The following is a 19,082-nucleotide window of genomic DNA, read 5'->3' on the forward strand; positions in this document are numbered from 1 at the left end:
GTGGGTTACATTATGTGGGTGAGATAACTGAGGAAATTAAAGCACAATAGGTGCTTAATAGGTTAGCACAAATCCACTATACATTCCAAAAATACAGATCTTCCTGTCACCAAACATTTCTTGGAGGCAGGACATAGGGTTTCCCCACTGCGATACCAAGTAATTGATGGGGTTACCCCATTAAGAAGTGGTGGTGATGGATTGTTACGCTTGAAAAAGGAGATGTCTTGGATTAGGAAATTGGGCACTTTATCACCTAAAGCCATGAATTTCGATTAGAATTTGTTGCCTTTTATTTAACTTTTTTATATTTTTCCCCTAATAGAGGTGTCCTTCCATCTATCTAGCGTTCCACTGTTGAGGATTCGTTGGGTTTGTAAGTATGTCAATGCCACTTATACACTATTGATATACATATAATAAAATAAGTAAAAGAACTACATTACAGCACAATGGATCTTCTCTATTTTAATAATGTCCAAGGGAATATTATAAGCTAAAGTTTATTTCTCTTTCTTTGTTTATATATTTTTGCAGTATACTAATGAAGCCCCCCCCCCAAAAAAATACAAAAAACTATATGGTGTATGGAATAACATTAGTGTTGAGCGAGCACTAAAATGCTCGGGTGCTCGAAGCTCGGGCCGAGCTCACTGTGATACTCGGGTGCTCGACCCGAGCAACGAGCCCAATGTTAGTCTATGGGAGACCCGAACATTTTTGCGGCAGCTCCCCCGGCAGTCTGTAGAAAGCCTAAAAAGTGCCCAAAACGATAGTGACAGTGCTCAAATGACATGGGGACAGCATGGGGATCGCCCCTGGAAGCATTTCTGACCCCCAGGTCACTGCTGTCAACAACGTGGTCAGAGGTATTAAGCCACTTTTACAGGCTCACAATAAAACGTTCAAAAACGAAAGTGAAAGTGCTTTCCTGTGAAATATGTTAACCCCTTAACGACCATGGGTCTTTCTGTTTCTGTGTTTTCCTTTTTTGCTCCCCTTCTTCCCAGAGCCAGAACTTTTTTAATTTTCGTTCAATATGGCCATGTGAGGGCTTATTTTTTGCGGGACGAGTTGTACTTTTAAACACCATCACTGGTTTTACCATATCGTGTGCTGGAAAATGGGAAAAAAATTCCAAGTGCAGTGAAACTGCAAAAAAAATGCAATTCCACAGTTGTTTTTTGGGTCCTTTTTTTACCACGTTCACAGATTGCTAAAACTGACCTGCCATCATTATTTTCCAGGTTGTTACGAGTTCATAGACACCAAACATGTATAGGTTCTTTTTTATTTAAGTGGTGAAAAAAAAATCCAAGCTTGCTAAAAAAAAAACAAAAAAATGATGCCATTTTCCGAGACCCTTAGCTTCTCCATTTTTCGGGATCTGGGGCCAGGTGAGGGCTTATTTTTTGCGTGCCGGGCTGACGTTTTTATTGATACCATTTTGGGGTAGATCCAATGTTTTGATCGCCCGTTATTGCATTTTATTGCAAAGTTGTGGCGACCAAAAAAACGTAATTCTGGTGTTTAGAATTTTTTTCTCATTACGCCGTTCACTGATTGTATTAATTCTTCTTTTATATTGATAGATCGGGCGATTCTGAACGCGGCGATACCAAATATGTGTATGTGTTTTTTTTTTATATATATATATATATATTTTATTTTGAATGGGGCGAAAGGGGGGTGACTTAAACTTTTATATATTTTTTATTTTTTTTATTTTTTTAAAAACTTTTTTTTTACACTTTCTGCTTGCTTCTATAGTCTCCAGAGGAGACTAGAAGCAGCAGTTGTCTGATTGCTTCTACTGCATACAAGCGATGAGCAGATCGCTTGTATGCAGGAGAAATGCTCACTTGCTATGAGCGCTGACCACTAGGTGGCGCTCATAGCAATTGAGACATGACAACCACAGGTGTCTGCTGCAGACCCTGAGTTGTCATGCCCACCCATTGGTGACCCGCGATCACGTGACGGGGTCACTGATGGGCGGGGCTTAGGACTCCCGGAAGAGATTTAACATGTTAACAGCCGCGGGTGGATTGCGATTCCAATAATCAGCTGCCATGTGCTCGCTTAAGTGCGGGCTCACAGCCGGAGCCCCCGCTGAACCGGCCTTCCCGACCTGGTGCGTACTATTACTGACCAGGTCGGAAAGGGGTTAGGGAACATCCTTTCCAGGGTAAAGACTTGTGTATAAGGTAAAATAAATAACCAAAAACAAAAATACTCCTCCACACCTTGGGCTATGTTCACAAGTAGCATTTTTTATGCGTTTTTGCACGTTTGTATTGCTTCCAACCGTGACAAATGCATTCACCGGGAAATGTCATTTTAACATTTTACAACCTTATCTGGCCATTTGCTGTGTGACACATGCATACAGTGCTAAAAAGACATGGGAACAGCATGGGTAAGACCCCTGGAAGCATCTCTGACACCCAGGTCACTGCCTAAAAGTGTGCCCATCAGAAGTGATCCTTGCCGCATCAGAAGATGCAGACTTGCAACTATCCCCGTGCAAGTCCTTGTCCCAGGGCAATGTTCAATTGTACCTCCCCCATAACTTGCAATACAAGCGCAAGTATGCAGCCTGCCACCCACCCACCCCCAGGCTGCAATACCATACTGCTAGTTTGCTTGCACTTGAAATTGGGCCTTTTAGGCATGTGGAGGTGGAATCTGGCCACCACGTCATGGCTGCGTCGGTAGCCTGGTATTCATACTCAGTCCCCAGCCGCCCGGCGGCCGGGTGTCCACGCTTGGTCCCCAGCCGCCAGGGGGCGGCCGGGTGTCCATACTCAGTCCCCAGCCGCCCCGCGGCCGGGTGCCCACACATAGACCCCAGCCGCGTGGGGGTGGCCGGGTGTCCATAAACGGTCCCCAGCCGCCCCTATTTGTCCCGGTGTGCCTTATACACAAGCGCGCATACCAAAACATTACCTGTGCCCTCCCCAGTGCATTTAGTGGGAAGGACAGCCTAACCACAAACACGTGGACAAGTGAATGTGGCCAGGAATGTGACGCCTTCACACTGGGTTAATATTGTGGAAGACAGGACACAGTTGGACACTGGGATGCAACACGTCCTCCAGACATAGAGGATTGCGGGTCCTGGGTCAATCAGGCTTCAACACAAAGTTCAGAAGGTAGACAGCAGCAGTGGTCGGCCTCCTACACAACGAGTAAATTATTCATGATCATGAGGCCATCCACCTCCTTAGCTTTCTGTTCCATGGAATGCAAGCGCATGTATGTAGTAGCAGCTAGGCCTGAGGTGGTCAGCGTTTTGGCACATATTCTACCTCCTTCGAGGATAGCTGGATGTTTTTCTGCTACTATCCCAGTTCTATGACTCCCGTTAAAACAAAGCTTCAGGTGATGAATGATGGATGAGGTGGTGGCAAAGGAGAAAGAGCAGGAGGAACAGGGACCATTCACATCAATATCAGGCCAGCCATCCACACATGTCTTGTAGGATATGTTTCTGTACCAAAAGGAGCGGTTCAGCTACACAGTTATAAGGCATACAGTGAATGCAATGCCTACCAAAAATTTCGAGGCACTCCAATGCCCCTTGGAAGTGACATGGAGGTCAGAGGGCCTTAACTAAACCTTTTTTTCCATTTATAGCAACTGGGTCTCCTGTACACTGTTGGCCTAAGCAGGGAATGGAAGGCTTTCCAAAAATTATTAGGCACTGTAATGCCCCTTGAAACAGACGTGGATTACAGCGTATTAAAAACCTTCTACTCATTATTGGGGAGTGGGTCTCCCTTAGTGTTCGCCTATGCATTGAAAAGCAAAAGCTGACAAAAATTAGGAGGAAATGCAATGCCCGTTGCAAGAGTCGTGGAGGTTAGAGGTAATTAAAAACAACATGTCAATGCCCCTTGGAAGAGCTGTGGAGTTCAGAGTGGTTTAACAAGACGGTTTTAATGCCCCTTAGAAGAGACGTGGAGTTCAGAGTGGTTTAACAAGACAGTTTTAATGCCCCTTGGAAGATATGTGGAGGTCACAGTTGCTTAACAAGATGGTTTTAATGCCCCTTGGAAGAGACGTGGAGTTCAGAGTGGTTTAACAAGACAGTTTTAATGCCCCTTGGAAGAGTGGTGGAGGTTACAGTGGAATAAAAAGACAATATCAATGCCCGGTGGAAGAGACGTGGAGGTCACAGTAGCTTAACAAGACGGTTTTAATGCCCCTTGGAAGAGTGGTGGAGGTCGCAGTGGAATAAAAAGACAATATCAATGCCCCTTGGAAGAGTGGTGGAGGTTACAGTGGAATAAAAAGACAATATCAACGCCCTGTGGAAGAGACGTGGAGGTCACAGTAGCTTAACAAGACGCTTTTAATGCCCCTTGGAAGAGTGGTGGAGGTCGCAGTGGAATAAAAAGACAATATTAACAACCCTTGGAAGAGACATGGAGGTCGCAGTAGCTTAACAAGACAATTTTAATGCCCCTTACAAGAGCCATGCAGTACAGCATATTAAAAACATTATTCCATTATTGGGGAGTGGGTCTCCCATAGTCTTTGCCTATGCCTTCCAAGCAAAAGCTGCCAAAAATTAGGAAGGGGGAACTTGCAATGTCCCTTACAAGAGCCATGCAGTACAGCATATTAAAAACATGATTCCCATTATTGGGGAGTGGGTCTCCCATAGACTTTGCCTATGCCTTCCAAGCAAAAGCTGCCAAAAATTAGGACAGAGGAACTTGCAATGCTGGCAACATGGACCACGGTCACCCTGGTGGTAAAGTGGTCGTGGAGGCTGAGGATAAGGAGAAGAGCAAAAAACAGCCGAAATGAGGAAGCGTATACCCATGTGTGGGTGTGAAGCGATGCATGGGAATACACCTCCTGAAATAACACAGTGGATTTGACTTTATGTTACTCTACAGTCATTTGGTGGTGATGAGAAGTCTGGCCCAATCCAGCCCTTGTTCATTTTGATAAGGGTCAGCTTGTCAGCATTGTCAGTTGACAGGCGAGTGCGCTTATCAGTTATAATTCCCCCAGCGGCACTAAAAACACGCTCCGATAACACGCTAGCGGCAGGGCAGGCCAGGACCTCCAATGCATACAGAGTGAGTTCATTCCAAGTGTCCAGCTTGGATACCCTATAATTAAAAGGCACAGAGGAATCACGGAGGACGCTGGTACTCCCTCACCATCTTTTGAAACTTTCCACTCCTTGTGAGAGTACCCTGCGCCTCAGGGCCTGTAAGCTGGGCAGGTCTCAGAAAACTGTCCTAGAACATTGACAGTGTTCCCCTGCCTCTGCTGGATTGGAGTTGCGTCTCTCACTCCTGTATGCCTTAGTTGGGCAGCGAACTGTGACCTCTGCCGCTACTGTGTTCAGATGGGAATTTTTTTAATAGTTCTGCAGCAAGGGCCTTCTGGTACTGCCCCATTTTTGTAGACCTCTCCAACTCAGGAATAAGGGAGTGAAAGTTCTCCTTGTAGAGGGGGTCTAAAAGTGTCATCAACCAGTAATGACTGTCACCCAACATTTTGACAATGCGAGGGTCACGGTTAAGGCAGCGTAACATAAAGTCAGCCATGGGTGCCAGACTGGTAACGGGCAAGACTTCCGTGTCCTCACCAAGATGACGACTGATAGTGTTGAGCGATCACTAAAATGCTCGGGTGCTCGAAGCTCGGGCCGAGCTTACCGTGATACTTGGGTGCTCGATCCGAGCAACGAGCCCAATGTTAGTCTATGAGAGACCCGAGCATTTTTGCGGCAGCACCTCCGGCAGTCTGTAGAAAGCCTAAAAAGTGCCCAAAACGATAGTGACAGTGCTCAAAAGACATGGGGGCAGCATGGGGATCGCCCCTGGAAGCATTTCTGACCCCCAGGTCACTGCTGTCAACAACGTGGTCAGAGGTATTAAGCCACTTTTGCGGGCTCACAATAAAACGTTCAAAAACGAAACTGAAACGGTTTTCCTGTGAAATATGTTAAGGAATTTCCTTTCCAGGGTAAAAACTTGTGTATAAGGTAAAATAAATAACCAAAAACAAAAATACTCCTCCACACCTTGGGCTATGTTCTCAAGTAGCATTTTTCATGCGTTTTTGCACTTTTGTATTGCTTTCAACCGTGACAAATGCGTTCACCGGGAAATGTCATTTTAACATTTTACAACCTTATCTGGCCATGTGCTGTGTGACACATGCATACAGTGCTGAAAAGACAAGGGATCAGCATGGGGAAGACCCCTGGAAGCATCTCTGACCCCCAGGTCACTGTCTAAAAGTGTGCCCATCAGAAGTGATCCTTGCCGCATCAGAAGATGCAATCTTGCAACTATCCACGTTCAAGTCCTTGTCCCAGGGCAGTGTTCAATTGTACCTCCCACATTCCTTGCAATGCAAGCGAAAATATGCAGCCAACCACCCACCCACCCGCAGGCTGCAATACCATACTGCTAGCTTTCACTTGAAATGGGGCCTTTTAGTTTGGAGGAGGCCGAAGCTGGTCACTACCTCATGGCTGCTTCGGCAGCGAGGTATCCATACTCTGTCCCCAGCCGCCCGGCGGCCGGGTGTCCACGCTCGGTCCCCAGCCGCCAGGTGGCGGCCAGGTGTCCATACTCGGTCCCCAGCCACCCTGATTTCTCCTGTCACCTTCCCCCACACTTTTCTTAGCCTGGCCTGCTTTAGGGCAGCATTGGACGAGCCCACCAGAGAACCAGACTCCTCCGGTGGGCCCTGGCTTCTCCATCAGGGGAGTTGAGAGTGCCTAGGTGAGGAGCATGATGATGATGATAGAAGTTAGCATCTGCTTTGTTTTCTTGGAATGCAAGTGCATGTATGTAGTAACGGCTAGGCCTGAGGTGGTCCGCGTTTTGGAGCATATCCTACCTCCTCCGAGGATTGCTGGATGTTTTCCTGCTACTATCCCAGGTCTATGACTCCCGTTAAAACAAAGCTTCAGGTGATAAATGATGGATGAGGTGGTGGCAAAGGAGAAAGAGCAGGAGGAACAGGGACCATTCACATCAATATCAGGCCAGTCAACCAGATATGTCTTGTAGGATATGTTTCTGTAACAAAAGGAGCAGTTCGGCTACACAGTTATAGGGAATACAGTGAGTGCAATTCCTACCAAAAATTTCGAGCCACTCCAATGCCCCTTGGAAATGACATGGAGGTCAGAGGGCGTTAACTAAACCTTTTTTTCGATTTATAGCAACTGGGTCTCCCGTGCACTGTTGGCCTAAGCAGTGAATGGAAGGCTTTCCAAAAATTATGAGGAACTGCAATGCCCCTTACAAGAGCCATGTGTGGCACCCCAGGGGTCTGGTCACCATAGTAATAGAGATATTACGTCGGAGAGCAAGTGGGAGGTTTCCTGGTCAGGATCCCTTAAACATGCAACATCCTCCTGCCCCAGTCCTGGGAGGGGAGAATTCTGCCCTTATAAACTGGATCTGGGGCGGGGTTGAGTGAGTCAGAGAACAGTCAGAGTCAGAGTGAGAGCAAGGGAAAGTAACAGCAAGGAGCTCTGTAGGAGCTAGGAGCTAAAGACCAGGGGCTGGAAGCTGAGCAGAGCTCACCCTGGCAGAAGACAATAGGAACCGGACACAGGAGTCCGAAGCTGTGAGGACTTATATATCCAGCAGCAGAAACCAGCCGGCAGGGGATTTCAGGTCCTCTGGCCATAGAAGCCCGGAGGCTCTGTCACAAGCAAGGGACCAGCACCGCCGTCGTGGAGCGGAGGCTAACAGAAGGCCCCAAGTCACCAGCCATACGGGTGAGCACTACACGGTACACTCAGGGACGTGGGCTACTTCTACCCGCTTACAGCAAGGTAGCCAGGAAGAGTGCAGACAGACGGGGAGGCCTACAACTCCACCTGGCCAGGGGAACTCCTGCTTGCTCACAGACTGACCAGGCCTCTTATGCGAGCCAGTACTCCTGGGAGGGTCTACCTTATAATCATCAGTAAAGACCCTGAACTGCACTGCAAAGACTCTGAGTCATTCCTGCTGCGCTCGTGCACCATCACTCCCATCATCCACACTCACTGCCCTGAGGCTATACTCCTCCCGAGGGGAGTTATCCCATTCTATGCTGCGCACACAACACCAGCCTCAGCGGTCTGCCTCGCAGCGGTGGTACTCCCTGACCGCAATCCACGGGTGGCGCAGTCGGACAATTAACCTCAAAACCTAAGAAAGACTGCACTGGTTTGACCAGCCTGAGCCACGGGACCGGGTCACCGCCACGGAGACTACAGATCCCAGAGACCCGGCACCGGGTATCCCACACACGTGTACACACGGCCCAGGGGGCGCGTCACATGCAGTACAGCATATTACAAACATAAGTCCCATTATTGGGGAGTGGGTGTCCCATAGTATTTGCTTATGCCTTGCAAGCAAAAGCTGCCAAAAATTAGGACGGAGCAACTTGCAATGCCCCTTACAAGAGCCATGCAGTACAGCATATTGCAAACATAAGTCCCATTATTGGGGAGTGGGTCTCCCATAGTATTTGCTTATGCCTTGCAAGCAAAAGCTGCCAAAAATTAGGACGGAGCAACTTGCAATGCCCCTTACAAGAGCCATGCAGTACAGCATATTACAAACATAAGTCCCATTATTGGTGAGTTGGTCTCCCATAGTATTTGCTTAAGCTTTCCCAGCAAAAGCTGCCAAAAATTAGGACGGAGCAACTTGCAATGCCCCTTACAAGAGCCATGCAGTACAGCATATTACAAACATAAGTCCCATTATTGGGGAGTGGGTCTCCCATAGTCTTTGATTATGCTTTCCCAGCAAAAGCTGCCAAAAATTAGGACGGAGCAACTTGCAATGCCCCTTACAAGAGCCATGCAGTACAGCATATTACAAACATAAGTCCCATTATTGGGGAGTGGGTCTCCCATAGTATTTGCTTATGCTTTCCCAGCAAAAGCTGCCAAAAATTAGGACGGAGCAACTTGCAATGCCCCTTACAAGAGCCATGCCGTACAGCATATTACAAATATAAGTCCCATTATTGGGGAGTGGGTGTCCCATAGTATTTGCTTATGCCTTGCAAGCAAAAGCTGCCAAAAATTAGGATGGAGCAACTTGCAATGCCCCTTACAAGAGCCATGCAGTACAGCATATTACAAACATAAGTCCCATTATTGGGGAGTGGGTGTCCCATAGTATTTGCTTATGCCTTGCAAGCAAAAGCTGCCAGAAATTAGGACGGTGCAACTTGCAATGCCCCTTACAAGAGCCATGCAGTACAGCATATTACAAACATAAGTCCCATTATTGGGGAGTGGGTCTCCCATAGTATTTGCTTATGCCTTGCAAGCAAAAGCTGCCAAAAATTAGGACGGAGCAACTTGCAATGCCCCTTACAAGAGCCATGCAGTACAGCATATTACAAACATAAGTCCCATTATTGTGGAGTGGGTCTCCCATACTATTTGATTATTAGAGATGAGCGTTGTTCTACTCGAACTGTTCGCCAATCTCAAATTCGAGCTGTTTTGGGCGGTGTTCGAGCCGTTCGGTGAACACGAACAATTTGAGAAAAATTCGGCTGTTCGAGGTTATGTTCGGTAACTGTTCGTGCACCAAAATCATAACTGGATTTTTTCTCAGTAATGATGAAAATTAATGTTAATACGCAGTTTGAGTGTACAGTGGGGTGGGGGGAGGGGCAGGGGATGGATCTCTGCAGGAACAATGAAGATCTCCATTTTTTTTTCTATTTCCCGCATTTACAGTGGGGAGGTGCAATCTGTCAGCCTATCAGCAGCGCACACACGGAGCGAAGTGCTTTTTTTCACACAAGCAAGGGCATGTGTCATTGGCAGTGTATGTCACATGTCCTTGCCCTATAAGACCAAGCCATTTTCCCCGTCGCCACCATTTTCTCACTGCTGCAGCTGCTTGTTAGACGGCACCGCTGTTGCTGTGTGCGCTATACCTTGTTAATTTCAAGCCAATTTTCGCACAAATCTACAGATAGCTTGGGAGTAGGGAATAGTTGTGATTGCAGTCCTTTTAAGGACTAGGTTACAGCATTTCCTACGACTTTTATCAGGCAGGTCTGTGCTCTTAAATAGATAGATTGTGGGAGTAAAGACTAATTGTAATTGGAGTCCTTTTCAGGACTAAGTTACATCAGTTCCTATCAGTTTTTGCCAGGCAGGTCTGTGCCAGTGCTGTGCAAGTTTTTTTCACAGCATTTGGCTGAATCTAGCAAAGCTAATCCTTTTTGGCCTATTGCAGAGTGTGTTAGTCAGTGGAGTAGCCTATCTGTGTTGCAAGATATACCACCTGTGTATAGAATACCAATTTTTTTACTGCACCTAGTGAAGTAAAATCTTTTGGGCATAGCATCATTCTATTAGTCCATCTATACTGACCTCCATCAGGTTGCAAATTGAATATAATTTTTTCTGCATATAGCTCTGAAAAAATATTGGGCTTCTAGCTGTGTGTGGGACTTGTTGTATTAGTCCATCTATACTGACCTCCATCAGGTTGCAAACTGAATATATTTTTTTCTGCATCTACCTCTGAAAAAATATTGGGCTTCTAGCTGTGTGTGGGACTTGTTCTATTAATCCATCTATACAGACCTCCATCAGGTTGCAAACTGAATATATTTTTTTCTGCATCTATCTCTGAAAAAATATTGGGCTTCTAGCTGTGTGTGGGACTTGTTGTATTAGTCCATCTATACTGACCTCCATCAGGTTGCAAACTGAATATATTTTTTTCTGCATCTACCTCTGAAAAAATATTGGGCTTCTAGCTGTGTGTGGGACTTGTTCTATTAATCCATCTATACAGACCTCCATCAGGTTGAAAACTGAATATATTTTTTTCTGCATCTACCTCTGAAAAAATATTGGGCTTCTTGCTGTGTGTGGGACTTGTTGTATTAGTCCATCTATACTGACCTCCATCAGGTTGCAAACTGAATATATTTTTTTCTGCATCTACCTCTGAAAAAATATTGGGCTTCTAGCTGTGTGTGGGACTTGTTCTATTAATCCATCTATACAGACCTCCATCAGGTTGCAAACTGAATATATTTTTTTCTGCATCTACCTCTGAAAAAATATGTGGCCTTCTAGCAGTGTGTGGGACTTTCTCTATTAGTCCATCTATACTGACCTCCATCAGGTTGCAAACTGAATATAATTTTTTTCTGCATCTAGCTCTGAAAAAATATTTGGCCTTCTAGCAGTGTGTGGGACTTTCTCTATTAGTCCATCTATACTGACCTCCATCAGGTTGCAAATTAAAAATAATTTTTATCTGCATCTACAGTACCTCTGAAAAAATATTTGGGCTTCTAGCTGTGTGTGGGACTTGTTCTATTAGTCCATCTATACTGACCTCCATCAGGTTGCAAATTGAATATAATTTTTATCTGCATCTAGCTCTGAAAAAATATTTGGCCTTCTAGCAGTGTGTGGGACTTTCTCTATTAGTCCATCTATACTGACCTTCATCAGGTTGCAAATTGAATACAATTTTTATCTGCATCTAGCTCTGAAAAAATATTTGGCCTTCTAGCAGTGTGTGGGACTTTCTCTATTAGTCCATCTATACTGACCTCCATCAGGTTGCAAATTAAAAATAATTTTTATCTGCATCTACCTCTGAAAAAATATTTGGGCTTCTAGCTGTGTGTGGGACTTGTTCTATTACTCCATCTATACTGACCTCCATCAGGTTGCAAACAGAATATATTTTTTTCTGCATCTACCTCTGAAAAAATATTGGGCTTCTAGCTGTGTGTGGGACTTGTTGTATTAGTCCATCTATACTGACCTCCATCAGGTTGCAAATTAAAAATAATTTTTATCTGCATCTACAGTACCTCTGAAAAAATATTTGGGCTTCTAGCTGTGTGTGGGACTTGTTCTATTAGTCCATCTATACTGACCTCCATCAGGTTGCAAATTGAATATAATTTTTATCTGCATCTAGCTCTGAAAAAATATTGGGCTTCTAGCTGTGTGTGGGACTTGTTGTATTAGTCCATCTATACTGACCTCCATCAGGTTGCAAACTGAATATATTTGTTTCTGCATCTACCTCTGAAAAAATATTGGGCTTCTAGCTGTGTGTGGGACTTGTTCTATTAATCCATCTATACAGACCTCCATCAGGTTGCAAACTGAATATATTTTTTTCTGCATCTACCTCTGAAAAAATATTGGGCTTCTAGCTGTGTGTGGGACTTGTTGTATTAGTCCATCTATACTGACCTCCATCAGGTTGCAAACTGAATATATTTTTTTCTGCATCTACCTCTGAAAAAATATTGGGCTTCTAGCTGTGTGTGGGACTTGTTCTATTAATCCATCTATACAGACCTCCATCAGGTTGCAAACTGAATATATTTTTTTCTGCATCTACCTCTGAAAAAATATGTGGCCTTCTAGCAGTGTGTGGGACTTTCTCTATTAGTCCATCTATACTGACCTCCATCAGGTTGCAAACTGAATATAATTTTTTTCTGCATCTAGCTCTGAAAAAATATTTGGCCTTCTAGCAGTGTGTGGGACTTTCTCTATTAGTCCATCTATACTGACCTCCATCAGGTTGCAAATTAAAAATAATTTTTATCTGTATCTACAGTACCTCTGAAAAAATATTTGGGCTTCTAGCTGTGTGTGGGACTTGTTCTATTAGTCCATCTATACTGACCTCCATCAGGTTGCAAATTGAATATAATTTTTATCTGCATCTAGCTCTGAAAAAATATTTGGCCTTCTAGCAGTGTGTGGGACTTTCTCTATTAGTCCATCTATACTGACCTCCATCAGGTTGCAAATTGAATATAATTTTTATCTGCATCTAGCTCTGAAAAAATATTTGGCCTTCTAGCAGTGTGTGGGACTTTCTCTATTAGTCCATCTATACTGACCTCCATCAGGTTGCAAATTGAATATAATTTTTATCTGCATCTAGCTCTGAAAAAATATTTGGCCTTCTAGCAGTGTGTGGGACTTTCTCTATTAGTCCATCTATACTGACCTCCATCAGGTTGCAAATTGAATATAATTTCTTTCTGCATCTAACCCAGCCAATAGTTTTGGCCTAATACCACAGTTTGGCCACTCAGCTCTGCTCGGTTCCCATCCATTGTTTTTTTGTGCAAACAACTCCAGAGTTGTGAATTTGTTAACCACCAAAATGAGTGGAAAAAGGCCTGCTGCTGGTGGAAAGGGGAATAGGCATGTTGGGAAGGGGAAAAAAGGTTGTGTCCGTGGGGTAGGTGTTAAAGCAACAGTAACATCTGCAGAAGAAAGACCATCTTCCAGCCAAACTAAAATGTCTACTTCTTTTAGCGGACAATGTGATAAGATCCCTTTCTTACGGCCACGCCAATCGCTACAAATTCCAGATGAGGCACAAAAACAGCAGGTGCTTCAACGGATATCAAGTGCTCCTTTAAGTGGGCTCTCCTCCACATCAACTTCAACATCACAAATACTCCAGTCCTCAAAGGTGTCACCCCAATCGCACTTGCTTCCTCACAGCTCCCAAATCTCCAGCTGCCCGTCTGAGTATGAGGTAGAACAGATGGTTGAGTCTGCAGAGCTGTTTACTCATACTATAGCCTGGGAATCAGAGGTCGACTCCAGCGCTTCTGTGAATCCAGACGAGGAAATGATCTGCACTGATGCCCAGAATCTTTATGAGTCAGATCCAGGACCAGACGCAGAAGGTTCTGACCATAATGTAGACCCTCATTCCCAAACTGTAACTCCTGTTGGTGGAGACAACGAGGAAGACGATGATAAGCCTCAAATACCTGATTGGAGCGACAACTTTAGTTTTTTGTCAGGGCAGGAACAGGTTGGCTCTGAGGACGACGGGTGTGATAACGCACAGGGTGATGATGATGAGGTTGGAGATCCCACTTACTGTCAACCCACAGTCAGCCAAGAGATGAGGTCAGCAGAGGAGGTGGAGGAAGATGCTAGTGACGACGAGGTCAGGTTGCGCCTTCCTGGACAGAGACGTAGTACTGGAAGCACGTCAACAACTGCATCCTCAAACAACTCTGCCTCTCACCACAAGTCGTGGTGGCTCTTCAGGTCGCATGGGTGCTAAGCCTTGCATAGCCTGGGCATTTTTTCAGATCGATAAAGATGACCCAACTCGTGTTATCTGTAACATTTGTCAGCAAAAGCTAAGTAGAGGCCAAAAAATACATAGTTTGAGTACTTCATGCATGAACCGACACATGGACATGAAGCATAAGTTGCAGTGGGAAGCTCAGTGTGCTACAATGCGGCCTAGCCGGCCGGGCCAACCACCGTCTGCCATATCTTGTGCATCCGCGGCCTCTTCATCCTCTGTGACTGGGGGGACAGCAGTCACACCTGTTTTGGGGCGCAGACCTGCCACCTCTTTACCCGCAACAGCCAGCGTGATTGGCAGGTCATTATTTTCTTTGGAGGTGGTAACACCAGCTGGTGTTGAGCGCTGTCCGACATCGATAGCACCACCTTTGGATCAAGGCAACCTAACATGTCCGCCTGCATCTTCCTCACAGACCGGCAGTTTGCCGGGGACACCCTTATCAAACCCGTCTAAGCACAATAGCCAGCCCTCGGTCCCTCAGATGTGGACAAGTAAAAGACCATTTCCTCCTAGCCATGAGAAAGCTAAGAGGTTGAATTTCACCATCTGCAAGCTCTTGGCTACAGAAATGCTGCCTTTCCGCCTGGTGGACACAGAGGATTTTCGAGACCTTATGTCCGTCGCAGTGCCCCAGTACCAGATGCCCAGTCGGCACTACTTCTCAAAGAAAGGTGTGCCTGCGCTCCACCAGCATGTCGCACACAACATCACCGCTTCTTTGAGTAACTCTGTGTGTGACAGGGTGCATTTCACCACAGACACTTGAACGAGTAGGCATGGACAGGGGCGTTACATGTCGCTGACTGGGCACTGGGTAACTATGGTGACAGCAGGACAAGGGGCTGCTGTCCAAGTCTTGCCGTCCCCACGAGTTGTGCGTCAATCCTCTTTATGTCAAAGTTCCTCCACTGCTTCTGCCTCCTCAACCTCCTCTCGGTCTTCCACCTGCACCCAAAGCCTGTCTGGTCATGCCACAAGCTTACTAACTGCGCAGAAGGGATCCTGCACACCGTCTTACTATGCTGGCAGTAGGGCTCAACGTCATCAGGCGGTTTTTACATTGAAATGTCTGGGAAATGTGAGTCACACAGCTGAGGAGTTGTGGTCAGCTCTGGAGAACCAATTTCATGAATGGTTGTCTCCACTGGACCTGAAACCAGGGAAGGCCGTGTGCGACAATGCTGCAAACCTGGGTTCGGCCCTTCGCCGGGGCAATGTCACACACGTGCCTTGTATGGCTCACGTGTTGAACCTGGTTGTCCAGCAATTTTTAGCCCACTATCCCAGACTAGATGGCCTTCTGCAGAGGGCACGGTCGCTGTGTGCTCACTTCCGCCGTTCGCATCCCGCAGCTCAGCGACTTACATCTCTACAGAAGTTGTTGGGCCTGCCACTTCACCGGCTAAAATGCGATGTGCCTACCCGGTGGAATTCAACTCTGCACATGTTGCAGCGACTGTGACAGCACCGACAAGCCCTGGTGCAATACGTTCTGATGTATAGCCTGGGCCAACGAGATCCAGAGGTGGGGCAAATCACGCTGGAGGAGTGGTCTCAGATCAGGGACCTATGCACCCTTCTGCACAGTTTTGAAATGGCGACGAAGATGTTTAGTGCTGATGATGCCATTATCAGCATGACTATTCCGGTGATTTACATGCTGGAGCACATGTTAAACAGAATTCGGAGTCAGGTGGTGGCACAAGAGGAGGTGGAGGAAGTAGAGGAGGAGGAGTTGTATGCGGAAGGGCTAACATCTGCAAGGTCCAGACGGTCGGCAGCACCAAGGCGGCAGGCATGTGAGGGTGGGGGAGATGCTTTTACCAGGGCGCATGGTAGCAGCCAAACTAGTGAGGAAGGTGCAGGAGCCCAGGAAGAAGTGGAGGACGAACTGATGGAAGACTCATCAGATGAGGGAGACCTTGATCACATTTCTGTTGTGCGAGGTTGGGGGGAGAGGACAGAGGAAGGAAGCATGATTGTTACCTCGCCACCAACACAACAGGGACTTGGTGCTCCTGGATGCGCAACACACATGAGTGCCTTCTTGCTGCACTACCTGCAACATGACCCTCGAATTGTGAGAATTAGAAATAATCCTGACTACTGGGTTGCCACACTGTTAGATCCCCGGTACAAAAGTAAATTTGCAGAAATTATTTCTGCCATAGAAAGGGATGCACGCATGCAGGAGTATCAGCAGAGACTGTTGCAGAATCTTACATGTGCTTTTCCACAAAATACCAGTGGTGCACGTAGTGAATCTCACAGTTCCAACTTGCCAACCGTGGGACCGTCAAGTGTTCAGCACTCAAACCGTAACAGAACCACAGTATCTGCTGGTAACATCAATTTTGCGGAATCATTTCACCACTTTTTTAGCCCATCCTTTGCAAGGCCACAGGAGACAAGAAGTCTGACACATAGTCAACGCCTAGAGACGATGGTACAGGAGTATCTCCAAGTAAACATTGAAGCCATGACTGTGTCACTGGACCCTTGCTCTTTTTGGGCTTCCAATCTGGATAAATGGCCGGAGCTAGCCACTTACGCCTTGGAGATCTTGTCATGCCCCGCAGCCAGCGTTCTGTCTGAACGTGTGTTCAGCGCTGCTGGTGGTGTGCTGACAGATAAGCGCACGCGGCTCTCCACTGATAATGTAGACAGACTCACGTTCATAAAGATGAACAAATCATGGATCCGAAACGACTTTTCTACCCCTGTGTCATCCTGGGGAGAGTAAAAGCTTGATGATGGGTTAAAATCGCCCTACCAACCGTTTTAAGCTTTCAAATTACTAATCATGTTTATCTGTATCTTGGCTGGAAAATAATTTGGGCTTTGTAGCAGTGTGCAGCACTGATTCTATTAGGCCATCTATAATAAGCTCCACCAGATTTAAAATTACTAATCATGTTGATCTGTATCTTGACTGGAAAATAATTTGGGATTTGTAGCAGTGTGCAGCACTGATCCTGTTAGGCCATCTATACTAAAGCTTCACCAGATTTAAAATTAATAATAATTTTTAGCTGCATCTAGCCCGGAAAATAATTTTGGGGCTCCGAGATGCGCAAGACACATAAGTGCCTTCTTGCTGCACTACCTGCAGCATGACCCTCATATTGTCAGAATTCGAAGTAATCATGACTACTGGGTTGCCACACTCTTAGATCCCCCAAACTTTTCGATCAACCTTTTCATTTTAATAAAGACCAAAAAAAATGGTCATTTTTGAAATTATAAGCATTAGCAGGTTGTTAGAAACTGAAATCAAACAGTTTTCAACTCAAATCTTTATTCTAGGTGATGTTACATTTTCACATAGGACCCCTTGTTCGAAAGGAGCTTCTGAACTCTCTCGTCCATTGAATTTGTCAGGTTTTGGATGGTTTCTGCTTCAATTGTTTTGCATGAGGACAGAATACCCTCCCAGAGCTGTTGCTTAGATGTGAACTGCCTCCCGCCATCATAGACACTCCTTTTAATGATGATCCAAAGGTTCTGAATGGGGTAGAGGTCAGGGGAGCATGGGGGTCACACCATAAGTTTGTCCCCTTTTATGCCCATATCAGCCAGAGATGCAGATGTTTTATGTGCAGCATGAGATGGTGCATTATCAGGCAAAAAAATGATCTTGCTGTGAAATACACGGTTCTTCTTCTTGAACCATGGCAGGAAGTGCTGTTTGAGAAAATCCACATACATTATGGAGTTCATCTTTAGCGCCTTCAGGGATCCTAAAGGGGCCGACAATCTCTCTCCCCATGATTCCAGCCCAAAACATTACTCCACCTCCTCCTTGTTGGCGCTGTAGCCGTGTTTGCGTGGGGTGTCCATCAACCAGCCATCCTCCACTCCATCCATCTGGACCATCGAGCGCTGCACGGCACTCATACATGAACAAAACAGTTTTGAAATCAGTCTTCATGTAATGTTTGGCCCACTGGAGCCGTTTCTGCTTGTGTGAAGTGGATAGAGGAGGTCGACAGGATGGCGTATGCACAGCTGCAAACCTCTGAAGAACCCTGCATCTTGTTGTTTGTGGGACGTTGGAGGCACCATCAGCTTCAAAAACTTGTCTGCTGCTATGACAAGGCTTTTTTGCCGCTGCTCTTTCAACCTGACGTAATTGCCTGTAGGAAAGAGTCCTCAATTTGCCCTTATCAGCACGCACACGTGTGTACTGTGAATCAGCTACATACTTCTTGATTGCCAAGACACTTCATCCTGATCATCGCACAATGTTGATTGTAGTCATGCCTTGACCTAAACACTCCACAATTTGTTGCTTCTCAGCAGCCGACACATCCTTTTTCTTTCCCATTTTGGCAGAAAATGTAGGCTGCTTAATAATGTGAGACAGCCTTCTTAAGTAGTCTTGCCTTTCATTGGACACACCTGCCAAACTAATTAGCACAGGTGTCTGCAATTGCTTACAGTGATATAAAGAGCCCTGACACACATCACCATCAATGAGTTTAACTGACAAACAAACAAATTCTTCCCTTATCACTCCTAAACACTTTTTGCATAATAATTTGGAACACAGTGTACATGTGCTTTTCCACAAAACACCAGTGGTTCACGTAGTGAATCTTACAGTTCTAACTTGCCAACCGTGGTCTGTATGGAGTTGTTCAATAAAGGGCCCAAAATTAAGATAACATAGATGGGAGAGGTCTCTATGAATAGGAATTCCTAAGTATTTGATACCCTGTGAGGGCCAGGCAAAGGGAAAGTTGGACTGGATGGAATCCTATATGGATTTGGGGAGGGAGACATTGAGGGCCTCAGACTTCGCTGCATTGATTTTAAAATTTGACCATGTAACAAAGTGATCTATTTCAGCCATAACAGCATGGATGGATATATGTGATTGAGTGATATATACTAGGACATCATCAGCAAATAGAGAGCACTTGTACTCGGTGCCTCCCA

Source organism: Phyllobates terribilis, unplaced genomic scaffold (assembly GCF_046119375.1).
Source record: "Phyllobates terribilis strain yellow unplaced genomic scaffold, ASM4611937v1 Scaffold_1__5_contigs__length_1240528914, whole genome shotgun sequence".
Classification (NCBI taxonomy): Eukaryota; Metazoa; Chordata; class Amphibia; order Anura; family Dendrobatidae; genus Phyllobates; species Phyllobates terribilis.